This window comes from Emydura macquarii, unplaced genomic scaffold (assembly GCF_026122565.2).
Source record: "Emydura macquarii macquarii isolate MOO-44397 ecotype Brisbane River unplaced genomic scaffold, CSIRO-AGI_Emac_v2 contig_1790, whole genome shotgun sequence".
Classification (NCBI taxonomy): Eukaryota; Metazoa; Chordata; order Testudines; family Chelidae; genus Emydura; species Emydura macquarii.
In genome coordinates, this window is record NW_027131927.1 from 1,704,342 (window position 1) to 1,716,513 (window position 12,172).

A 12,172-nucleotide genomic window follows, 5' to 3' on the forward strand; every position below is an offset into this window, starting at 1 on the left:
TAATACAACACTCTAAGTAATATAATAACACTATACACTACCTGTGGCAGTCCTGGAGAGCGGCATTCCACGTGCGGTGATCAGTCATACGGGGTATGGGAGAAGCGGGTTCTTTACTTGAAAGCTTAACACTGCGTTCAAACAGACCCAGGCCTCCAGCTTTATTAACTCAATTACGCTAATTCATTCCTTACATTAATAAAAAGCAGGCTTACCTTACTTCTTCAAACTTCTTCTCTTACCTCTGATTAGTCAACAGGTCCTTCTGATCTGTCTGTTTTGCAATTTCAGCTCTTTTAGCATGATGCTGCTGCTGGGGCGGCTGCCTCTGCTCTGTTGTGCCTTCTCCTGCCGGTGCTTCTGCTCTGCCACTACTGGCTCAGCTCAGCTCAGCTCAGCTCAGCTCAGCTCAGCTCAGCTCAGCTCAGCTCAGCTCAGCTCAGCTCAGCTCAGCTCAGCTCAGCTCAGCTCAGCTCAGCTCAGCTGTACCACCTTCTCTGCCACACTCCCTCCACTCCACCACACCGCTCACTGCACACAGCCTGCCAGGTCCCCTCCTTATATACAAACCCTGACCCTTTCTGATTGGTTGTCATTTCAAGCCTCGTACCTGTTCTGCCAATCAGCACTTAATATGCTAATGACCAGTCATGCCAGACCTGATTGAGAACTGATTCTTTTACCTGACTGACCCCTCCCTTCAGGTATTTTGGAGTGATCTCTGTTTTCCAGACCCTTCCAGATCATTCTAAGGCCACCATTTTGATTTCCTCAGGTAAAATGCCTGCGGCCGCCATTTTGCATTTTAGCCACAACTGCTTAAAGCGATGGTTATTTATTACTTATTAAAACCTTTTTAGACTACAACAACCACATTGTTACGTTCACCTAATCACTATGATTCACCGTCACCACCTTAATGATGCTAATTTAGACATGCCAAAATTACGATGTTTTGCCCCTGCCCCAGCTGTTTGTGGTGTTGATTCCTTACACAGACTCATAGCAGCCAAATATCATTTGCATCACAAGTCGGAGCAGAGAGGCGATTTTTACCTCTATATTTGGCCCGGGTGCGACCGCTGCTGGAATCCTGTGTGCAGTTCTAGTGCCCATAATTCAAGAAATTAATAAAGTTAATAATGAAGTTGATAAATTGGAGAAGGATCACAGAAGAGCCATGAGAACAATTAAAGGGCTAGAAAACCTGCTGTATCATGAGAGACACAAGGTGCGCCATGTTTTAGCTTAACAAAGAGAAGGCTAACGGGTGACTGGATCCCCATCGATACGTAGGGAACAAATATTTAGTAATGGGCTCTTCAGTCTAGCAGAAGAAGGTCTAACATGATCTGATGGGTGGAAGTTGAAGCTAGACAAATTCCGACTGGAAATGAGGGTTACATTTTTAACAGTGAGAGTAATTAGCCGTTGGAATTGGGGGATCTCCGCCACTGACACGTTTAAAATCAAGATGGGGTGTTTTTTTAAGAGATCTGCTCTAGGAATTATTTTGGGGACAGCTCTCTGGCGTGTGTGATCCAGGGGATCAGACGAGATGTCACAGCGGTCCCTGCTGGTCTTGGAATCTAGGAATCGATGAAGTAACTTCCCCTCGCTTCCTCCCCAGCTGCAGGCTAGGACAGCCTGTGCTTTGATACCGCTGCTGGCTGCTCAGGCACTGATGAGGTGCTCGCTAAACCGTTCAGCACAACCCCACTTGTGACCCTGCATGTGAGTTTGCTCCTGATCACTGGGTTTTTTTAAATCCCCCAGCAGTGGTTCCCTGACCCTGGAGAGTGCAGTAGGTCCAGGCATAAGCTAGTGAAGGCTTAAAGGGGCAGCTTCAGCCTGGTCTACACTGGAAATTCGGCGGCAGTCAACGGGAGTTACGCAAGCTACACAGAGTAGCCTGCGTAAACTCCCGTCAACTTCGTCACTCCTCTTCTACGCGGCGTCTTCACTGCGCCGCGCCGATGGGAAATGCAGTTTACACCGTAACGGTGCCTTAATACAGTTTGGAAACTTGGCTGTGCAGAATCAAAATGCTGCTTTCAACCATCTTCATTTAAATGAAACAAGCACTGACACAGGTTCCTTACCTTGTCCGATCTGGTTTTTTCAAAAACCTTTCCTTTATTTTGTAAGTGGTTTATGTTTAACACAGCACTGTGCTGGATTTGGTTTGGGTTTTTTTGGTCTCTGCGGCTGCCTGATTGCGCACGTCCCGTCCAGATGAGGCGTGTGGGTGACCATGACTCTTGGGTGCGGGGCTCTGAGGTTCTACAGTAGTGTATTGCGCTTTTTGGGCTGTTTTTGGATTACTGACCTCCCCATGCCCGTCCCCCCTGTGCGCAGGTGACAATTCAGGGGACCCACTCACCCAAGTTCCTTGGGAAGGGGATCCTGTCCCCTGCTGCAGGAGTTCTCACCCCACATCTGCCCTACCCCGGCCAGCAATTAATTCCCCCTCCACCCCCATCAGTTCAACCCCTTCAGACTCACCTCTGATTCTCCTGGGTTCTTCAGCCCCCTTCTTCCAACCTGGGGAGATCGGGGGGGCTGCAGAAAGGTCCCCTGGCTCCCCAGAGGCTCCTCCCCACCCAAGCCAATCCCTTCCCAGGCAGGTGCTGTGGAGGGGGAGAAGGAAGAGAACAAAGGAGCTGATCCGAACAGGGCTGTGAGAACAGCTTTGGGTTGCTGAGGGGAAGGTACTGCCTGCAGCTGGCCCTGGAGGCAGACAGCCAGTCCGAGGGCTGGAATTCGCTCCAGGGCCAGCTGGAGCTTCCCACAGCCCGGGCAGCCTGGCTGCAGCCGCCAGCCAACATCACGTCCCTCGTGAAAAAAAATCGCAAGCGCTGGCAACACCTCGGCCTGCAAAACGGTGCATCTGTTCTGCATGTGCTTGTGGTTTGGGCTAGATCTTCTAACGAGCTCAGCTCCCATTAGGCACCAAAAGAAGTGGCTTGATTTCCAGCCCCTTGGGGAAAGCTGGGCCTGATTGTGGGTGCTGGCTGAACCCATGAGAAGCTGGCCCGGGGTGCATTAGAAATTGTGACTCACCATGCACAGCCTATGCAAACTCTCTGCAAACGCATACTGTGTGTGTGTACACACGTACTGTTCTACGTATGTGACCCACGCTCACACACTGTGGTTCTAACCCTCACCTAGCAGCCAGACAAGAAAGCAGTTTGTGAGTCAGCCTTGGGAACGGTAGCCATAGTAGCCTGTGTGTTTCCTGAGTTTGGTCCCCCCGTGCTGCGCGTGTTACTCGTTTTCAGAACATTTATGTGATGCATGAACTGTTGCATTTTGCATGCACGCAGAAATTTGGTCTGTGCTCGGGCTCCCTGGGCTGCTTTTTCCATCCCCTGCACGTTCCAGGTGCCCCGAGGGGCACAGGGCACCCGTTCCATTCAGGGCTTTCCCCTGTCACTAACTAGGATTAGGCTTTGCTGAAGAGCAAACCATCCTCTGCCGCTCCACTCCCCACCCTTTCTGCCGCCACCCCGAGCCCTGCTGGAGGAATCCTCCCAGAGCCACATGGCAGCTATCGGGTGCTGAGCAGTCTGGAGATTCTGGGCCCTAGCAAAGTAATGAGATGAGTCCCTGGAGGGTTTTCTCGGCTTAGATGCGGAAGGCTGTTTCTTTTGGCAACCACCACCACAGTTGCGTGGAAAGTGGCCGTCCTGCCCTGCGCTTTCTAATCACACCTAACCCCTGCCCCCTCCACCGGGCCTAAGCCCCGCTTAGACCCCACACGCAGCAGGCCAAGGCACTGCTTGCATCTCACGTCAGCCCCCTGGGTGGCAAACATGCCTTTAATTAAACCACTGCATGTTTGTGAGTGGATCGGGCGCAGCGTCATTTCACACATCTATCACACATGGGGGAAGTGAAGCAGCAGGAGGGCAAGGGACTTGCCCATTGCATGTGGTTGGCAGAGCCAGGAAGAGAAGCAGCCCATCTCCCTGCTCATGCTCCCTACCCCCACCCCTCAGAGCTGGAGATAGAACCCAGGAGTCCTGACACCCAGACATCCCTCCAACACCCCTCCGCCCTAACCAGTAGACTCCACTGCCCTCCCTGAGCCAGGGAGAGAACCCAGGAGCCCTGAGTGCCAACACACACTGTTCTAGACACCAAGCCTCTGACAGTTTATACCTATTGCCTTGGGTGGGGGGAGCAGCATATCTTTTTTGGCCTACCCAGGACTATTCACTTAGTAGCTCCCGGCTTCCTGATGAGTCTTTTGCTTTAGCAGCAACTAGGGCCATGCAGTGACTCAGTTTGTGAGCTCCCTGCCTCCCTACCGGGGGGTGGGGGGAAGCAGGGGGGAGGGGTCAGAGGCAGCCACCCCCGCAGCTGTGCTTTGGGTTACTCTGCAGCTCTGTTTCCATATTATGGGTGGCTTAACCTGACAACAGCCCCACCAGTGCACACAGCCTGTCGAGGACCACTGCATGGCCGGCCAGGGGGGTGGGAGGAGAAGGAGGGGGGCAACCAAGTGCCTTGGGCTTGTAAAAAGTGGGAAACAATTGTTCATCGTGTGAAAGTCACATATGGTACCATTCCTGGGAATAAAAACAGGATGGATGGATGGATAGATAGGGACCATCATGATCAGCTAGATTACCCTCTTATCTTACCCAGGCCATAGAGCTCCCAGCTCAGCTGCAGAGACGCAGGTAACCAGCCTCCTCCCTCCCCGGCTGACCCTGTCCCAGGGGGGCCAGTTGTAGGTTTGGAAGGAGGGAGGCTTTTGGGTCAATGGAGCTGCAGCAGTTCACGCTTGCAGCAGAGGGGCACGGCCATGAAACGGGGGGTGGGGCAGCCCGGTCAGGTATAACGCTCCCCGCCCCAAACACATCCTCTTTCGGCACCTGCCGGGATCTTGGCACCTTGGTGCCCTGCTCCGGGAGAGAATTCAGCAGCAGTTTGGGTGTCCTCGCTGCATGAGCCGCTGCCGTTTAAGGAGTGATTCATTCCCGTCAGGCCTGGCCAGCAGCCTCCCAGGCACAAGCCGCAGCTTTGCATTCCACCCACGTCCTTCGCCCGTGCGCTGAGAAGCTATAACTCTTCTTCTGCAATAACAGGGGTGCCGCTCCGTCGCCTCCAGGGCGCGGCGGGCTCCGCTGCCTAATGTAAACGTGTCCCCCTGCCTGCCTGGATGCCGAGGGAGCTCTGCGGTGGCGAATGGATGGATGCGGGGCCTTGAGTTGAGCGGCGGAGACTCCGGGGAGTGAAGAATACAGGCCTCTCCCAGACTGCTTTGAACGCGGGAACAGGGGCTGAAGAGCAAAATTCACCCCGTTCAGAGGGGCCAGCACATGGCCGAGGTACCTCTTACCCCCACCAGGCCGAGCATCTCCGTCATGCTGAGCTGCCCAGTCAATGAACTAATTCGGGGCGAAGGGCACCAACAGGGACCCGACTCAGTGGCCAATGGATTTCTCCCCATCATGCCACCCATCGCCATTATAGGCCCTGCACGGGCGCGCTGGCTGAGTCATCCGCCAGGCGGTGAACGCCACTCACGGGCGTGGCTTTACGAGCCCCTGACACTGATGGATCTCCCTCCATCGCCCTGCTGATGAAATATAATATCCTTTTATTATCTCAATCCTCAGTTCATGAAGCCAGTGACATTTCTGTTTATGAGTTATAAATACAATTTATGCCCCAATTACCTAGCGGGAAGAGAGCTGCCATCATTTAAACACTTAGCGCAAGAGGGTTTGTAAATCTCACGCTACGGCAATCCGCCACCCCCCCAATCCCGCCTCGGGGACTCTTAATGTCACATCATCATTAAAAAGCCCTTGTTAAAGAGCATTTCCCAAAAAGCTCCCAGTGGCTGCCCTCAGCTCTCACCGGCCCAGCCAAAGTTGCCGGGTGCCTGGCTCCCGAACGCTCTCCACTTGTAAATCATAGAATCATAGAGTTGGAAGGGACCTCAGGAGGTATCTAGTCCAACCCCCTGCTCAAAGCAGGACTAACCTCAGCTATATCATCCCAGCCAGGGCTTTGTCAAGCCTCAGCTTAAAAACCTCTAAAGATGGAGATTCCACCACCTCCCTAGGTAACCCATTCCAGTGCTTCACCACCCTCCTAGTAAAAAACTTTTTCCTAATGTCCAACCTAGACCTCCCCAACTGCAACTTGAGATCATTGCTCCTTGTTCTGTCATCTGCCACCACCGAGAACAGCCTAGCCCCATCCTCCCTGGAACCCCCTTTCAGGTAGTTAAAGGCTGCTATTAAATCCCCCCATTCTTCTCTTTTGCAGACTAAACAAGCCCAGTTTCCTTAGCCTTTCCTCATAAGTCCTGTGCTCCAGCCCCCTAATCATTTTTGTTGCCCTCCGCTGGACTCTCTCCAACTTGTCCACATCCTTTTTGTAGTGGGGGGTGCAAAACTGGACACAATATTCCAAATGCGGCCTCACCAATGCCGAATAGAGGGGAATAATCACTTACCGTGATCTGCTGTCAATGCTCCTCCTAATGCAGCCCAATATGCTATTAGCCTTCTTGACAACCAGGGCACACTGCTGACTCATATCCAGCTTCTTATCCACTGTTACCCCCAGGTCCTTTTCTGCAGAACTGCTGCCTAGCTCGTCGGTCCCCAGTTTATAGCTGTGCATGGGATTCTTCCTTCCTAAGTGGAGGACTCTGCACTTTTATTTGTTGAACCTCATTAGATTTCTTTTGGACCAATCCTCCAGTTTGTTTAGGTTCTCCTGTATCCTATCCCTACCTTCCAGGGTATCTACCACTCCCCCCAGCTTAGTGTCATCTGCAAACTTGCTGAGGGTGCAATCTACCCCATCTTCCAGATCATTAATGAAGATGTTGAACAAAACCGGCCCCAGGACCGACCCCTGGGGCACTCTGCTTGTGACCAGTTGCCAGCTAGACATGGAGCCATTGATCACTACTCGTTGAGCCCTATGCTCTAGCCAGTTCTCTATCCATTTTATAGTCCATTCATCCAACCCATACTTCTTTAACTTGCTGATAAGAATACTGTGAGAGACAGTATCAAAAGCTTTGCTAAAGTCAAGGTATATCACATCCACCGCCTTCCCTACATCCACAGAGCCAGTCACCTCATCATAGAAAGCAATCAGGTTGGTCAGGCATGACTTTCCCTTGGTGAATCCGTGTTGACTGTTCCTGATCACCTTCCTCTCTTCCAAGTGCCTTAAAATGGATTCCTTAAGGACCTGCTCCATGATTTTTCCAGGGATTGAGGTGAGGCTGACCGGTCTGTAGTTCCCTGGATCCTCTTTCCTCCCTTTTTTGAAGATGGGCACTATATTTGCTTTTTTCCAGTCCTCAGGGACCTCCCCATTGCCACGAGCCTTCAAAGAAAATCCTGGCAGAGTTTTGAGGTAAGGCGGCACCCAGCATGTTAAATAACAGAGGCTGGCTGGTTTTACAACTGCAAAGGATTTATTGCATCTCAGCCACTGCGTGGGGGAACCGCCCCCCCTCTGATTATCGGAAAAACAACACAATCCTTCACAGCTGCCTGGCCAGACCCCTTGTGGGCCGGCCAGCGGCACAGAAAACCTCCCTTCACCCTGTGAATATTAAGATGGCAGTGGGTTAGGGCAGCTGGCAGCGGCGGATTTTGCTCACACCTCTAGCGTCACTCCTGATTGACACCGGTCTGAGGCCAGCCTGTGTGGCCTGTTGGTCGGATCACCCCCTTTGTGCAGGAGGAGCTGACGCTAGCATTAATTCGTAGGTTTCCTCCAAGGGGACATATAGAGTCCCCTGTTATGGGGAGCCCAGCCCTAATGCATGGAGCCGGGAGGCTGTTTGAAGAGACTAAACTAACCCAACTGGCCCAGGGGAGCTGCTGACTTGGCAAACTGGGCACTGCCATGCCAGAGCGTGTGAGCAGGATCTAACAGCCTGGGTTTGCAGCCGGGCATCTCTCTGATCAAGCTGTCGCTGTATTTATAATGCAGCCAGAGGAAGGGTGGGCGGGTGGATGGTCACAGCACTGGCTGGGAGTACAAGCGCCTCGGCTTCAAATCCCAGCACTGCAACCAATCTGCCATGTGACCTTGAGCAGTCGTTTTGGGACAGCTTTTCCAAAGCGCCCCTGTCCCACTCAAGCACCTAACCCTGGGCCGGCTTCTCCAAAAAACTTCAGCATCCAACGCGCTGAGGCCTGTGGAAAACACGTGTGCTTGTTTGAGAAAGCTGCTCCCACGCGCCCTCTGGGCCTCAGCTGTGAAATGGAGAAAAGGATCCTGTCCTGCAGGGGGGCTGGAACAATTTTGATAGTGAGGGTGCTGTAAACCCAAGCTGTAAACCCTGCCTATGATGGGAACCATGTCAAGCTGGGGGGAGAGGCGGCAGCACCTGTGCGGTCTTGTCATTTAGATGGTGAGATCTCTGGGGCAGAGACTCGCGCGCTGTCCGCCCCACTCTGAAAAATCCCCTGTAGATGCCACTTGCGCATTCAAGGGCAAAGACACCAGCATTTGCCACTCTAATTCCTCCTCCCATGTCGTTGTGGAGTTGACACCACCTGGACCTGCCCCGCCAGCAGCCCCAGCGCTCCGTTTATCTTTAATTACAGTGAAATCAATAAGCGTTTACCAGGCGGCTCCGGCAGCCGTGCTAAGAAATTAACTGACATTCCATTAACCTCGACAGTCAGATTCATTCCCCGGCACAGGGCGGGATGTGACACAATCACCAATCGATCGCCGGATCCATTTGATCTCTCTTCCTCGGAGGGAGCTGTGCTCGAAAGAGGAGAGACCAGCTCCTAGGCATTTGGGATCCGGCTCTGACTCGGGGGAATCATCTGTACATAAAGAGGGGCATTTTTCTTGAAGGGTAGAAAGTGGCACGTGCTTGTTACGTGGGTTGCCTTGTTCACGTGATTGTTTACGGTAGGGTCTCTTGCCGTCTGTTTGGAATAGCTGCAGCTGTTCAATAACACTTTAATGCCTAATGGACTAAATTGGGCGCTGGGGAGGGAAGACGGACGGCGGGTATGAGAGATCTTCTCCTCGTTGTGATCCCATGCGCACCTCACCCCTGGCAGGCACCTCCCGGAGACCTCTAAAGGGAAGAGACACAGCAGCCCCGCTTCTTTGTGTGGGGAGAATAAGGCTCAGTCTCCATGCAACACCCAGTCCCAGCCATTTCTGCTCAGACTGTCCACAAGAGGCTAGTGTGACAAGCCCCAATGATGGGGAGACCAGAGAACTGGGCTGAGACCTCCCACAGTTGTCTCATAACGCGGGGGGGGGGGGCACACAACAGCCTGGGAAATGCGGGGGGAGAGGGGGCCGGCGATGGAAACAGCAACAAAGATGGCTCACATCTGGCTACGGAGCAGGGTTGCCAGGGATTCCCGCCAGCACGCCCCTTAGATCAGCTTCCCTGTCGGGGAAGGGGCTGTTTCTCTTTCTCTGTTTTTCTCTCCTCCCTCTGCCTGTCTCGCTCCCTAGACCATCATCTTCCAACTATTATGTATCCTGGACACTGCAGTCGCCCCCGGCAGCCCCAGCCACGGAGCAGGGCCCCGCGCTGTGCCAGGCACTGGGTGCCTGAGAGGCACCGAGCTCTCAGGCTGCACTTCCTCCTCTGTAAGCTTAACTGAGCTTGAACGCAGAACTTCCAACATTGAAAGCATGAGCCGCTCCCATGTGAGTTGAAGGACTAACCCCAGTGACCCCCAGCCATCAAAGGGACACAAACCTCCAGTGTGAACCAGCCACTAGGACAGGAACAAAGACAAAGCACTGCTAGTGCGGGTTACAGAAAGGGGCACATTAATTCCCATCAGCCTTGGGAGCATGGTCTAGCCCCTGCTTTAACCCACAGGCCCCACTCCCTGCCCAGGGCTGGGGATAGAACCCAGGCGTCCTGGCTCCCAGCTTCCCCGCTCTAACCCACAGGCCCCACTCCCTGCTCAGAGCTGGGGAGAGAACCCAGGCATCCTGGCTCCTAGGCCTCCCACCCCCACTCTAATCCACAGACCCCACTCCCTGCTCAGAGCTGGGGAGAGAACCCAGGAGTCCTGATTTCCAAGCTCATCAGCTCATCCCATGTGTAAAGCCTTCTCTCGCTCTCTCCTCCACCCACCAGCCTCCCGCCTTGAGTGATATTTTGTCCAAAGGAACAATCCGAATTAATTCCATTATTCCAGCCCCTGGCCACATGCTCTGGTACAAACCCCCTTCCAGCCACTTATGAATTTGTGATCACTGCCTCTTTCGTCCTGAAATACTCAGAACCAAGGTAATTAAGCCTCTGCTCCAGGGGCCTTGGATCTACGTGACTCACCCTGACACCTTGTTCTTAATCAAGCTATTAACAATTGATAAGCCATTGTCCAGTGTCTCCTTACTTAATCAACAGATCTGCCTGTTAATCCCTCATTAGGAGGATTTGAAACCCCTAAAGCGATGGAGCGGGAAAAAGTTCAGTGTTGAAGCTCTTGGGAACAGCCAGCATCCAGCCTGCCAGCAGCATTCCTGAGCCAAGGGAACAGCAGGGGTTACTGCCTGCGAAGATACCTTCAGCCGAGATACAGCCAAGGAAGTGCATCAGGCCTGGGAGGGACTGTGACAGGCCCATCTGCAGGACCAAAGGGGCAAATTAATTCAGCTAACCTTTGGGTAAATCAGGTGGCTTGGTCCAGTCCCTGCTCTGACCCCACCAGGCCCCAGTCCCCTCCCCAAGCTGAATTTAGAACCAGGAATCCTGGCTCCCAGCCCCCACTGGTCTCACCCACTAGACCAGAGGTCCCCAAACTGTGGGACACACGCCCCTAGGAGCGCATAGAGGAACGTTCGCAGCCAGACCCCGGCCAGCCCCCATGGAGGCGGGGAAGGAGTGCCACTCAGCCCCGCTCTGCCCTGAGCTCTGCTCCGAGTCAGTCATGGCCTCTGCCCCCTGCTCAGCCCCTGGTCGTGTCGCCTGGCTGTGGTCTCGACTCCCAGCCCCCAGCCGAATGGCCCCAGCGTGAAACGTGGCCCTAGCCCTGAGGTGCCCTTTACTGCACTCTTTTCCCCTGCCAGGCCCAGCCCTGGGACTCTCTGTGCTCTCTGCCCCAGCAGCTGTGCAATGCTGACCATCTCAGCTTGCAATGGACGGGGCAGGCGAGAGGGGGCCGAGGGGAGGGCAGGACAATGGGGGAGCGGGCGAGCAGGGGGGTTGATTACACATCAGGCAGTCCCACCAACTGGTGGGGTTGTTTTCAGGGCTGCAGGTGGGATGAGGGGGAGGGATCTGCCTCCGAGACGCCCATTCCTAGGAACCCGACCTGCGCCCCCTGAGCCTCCCCGGGCAGCCTGAGCCAAGACGCTACTGAGCAGCAGGTACAGGAGTGGTGTCAGAGGAGAGCAGGGCTGGCCCCGCGTCCCCCAGCCCAGGCCTGCAGAGCCGACAGGACAGGATTCGCAGAGCACCACACGTCCGCCTGGCTGGTACATTCTGCAGCTCTGTTGGCACTGTGGGCTCTTCAAAGGAGGGTCTGTCTCTCACGCTGGCTCTGTGCAGCGCCCGGCACAACGGGGCCCTGAACTCGGTCAGGGTCTGGGCAGCTCCTAGCACAAGGGGGCCCTGATCTTGGTCAAAGCCTCTACTTAATAAATAACAGGTGAGCCATGACTAGTGAGGATCCGGACAAACACAGGAGGTCTCCGTCTCTCCACCCTGCCCCGACAGGCTCAGAGAAGGCACCGGGAAATCCTGCAAACGCAGAGCGAGGCTGCCACCCCGTGGCCACGCACAGTCCAGGCAGCGTCTCAGGCGGAGCTGGGAAGGCCCAGAAAACCCAGACCCTAAAGAAACACTTTTTTAGGGACAGGCTGGGCTGCAGCTCCTGGCACATCCACGCCGCAACCTCAGACAGGCAGGGCGCAGGCAGTGGCCTGTATGAACTGGCACGCCTACCCCACCTACTCACGGGCGCTCACATCGCAGACACCTGCCGCTCAGACTGTGACCCGGGCACCATCTCGGGCTCAGACCTCTCTCTCTGCAGGTGCCCACGCCAGGCTCTGGCTCAGTCTTGCTGATTCTTCCTGCCGAGCGTCTCTATGAGACGTCCTTTCGTATCCCTCCGCACAGCTCCAGCCCTCGATGACGGCCACTTCCCGATTTCTCCGGCCGGGACACATGCAG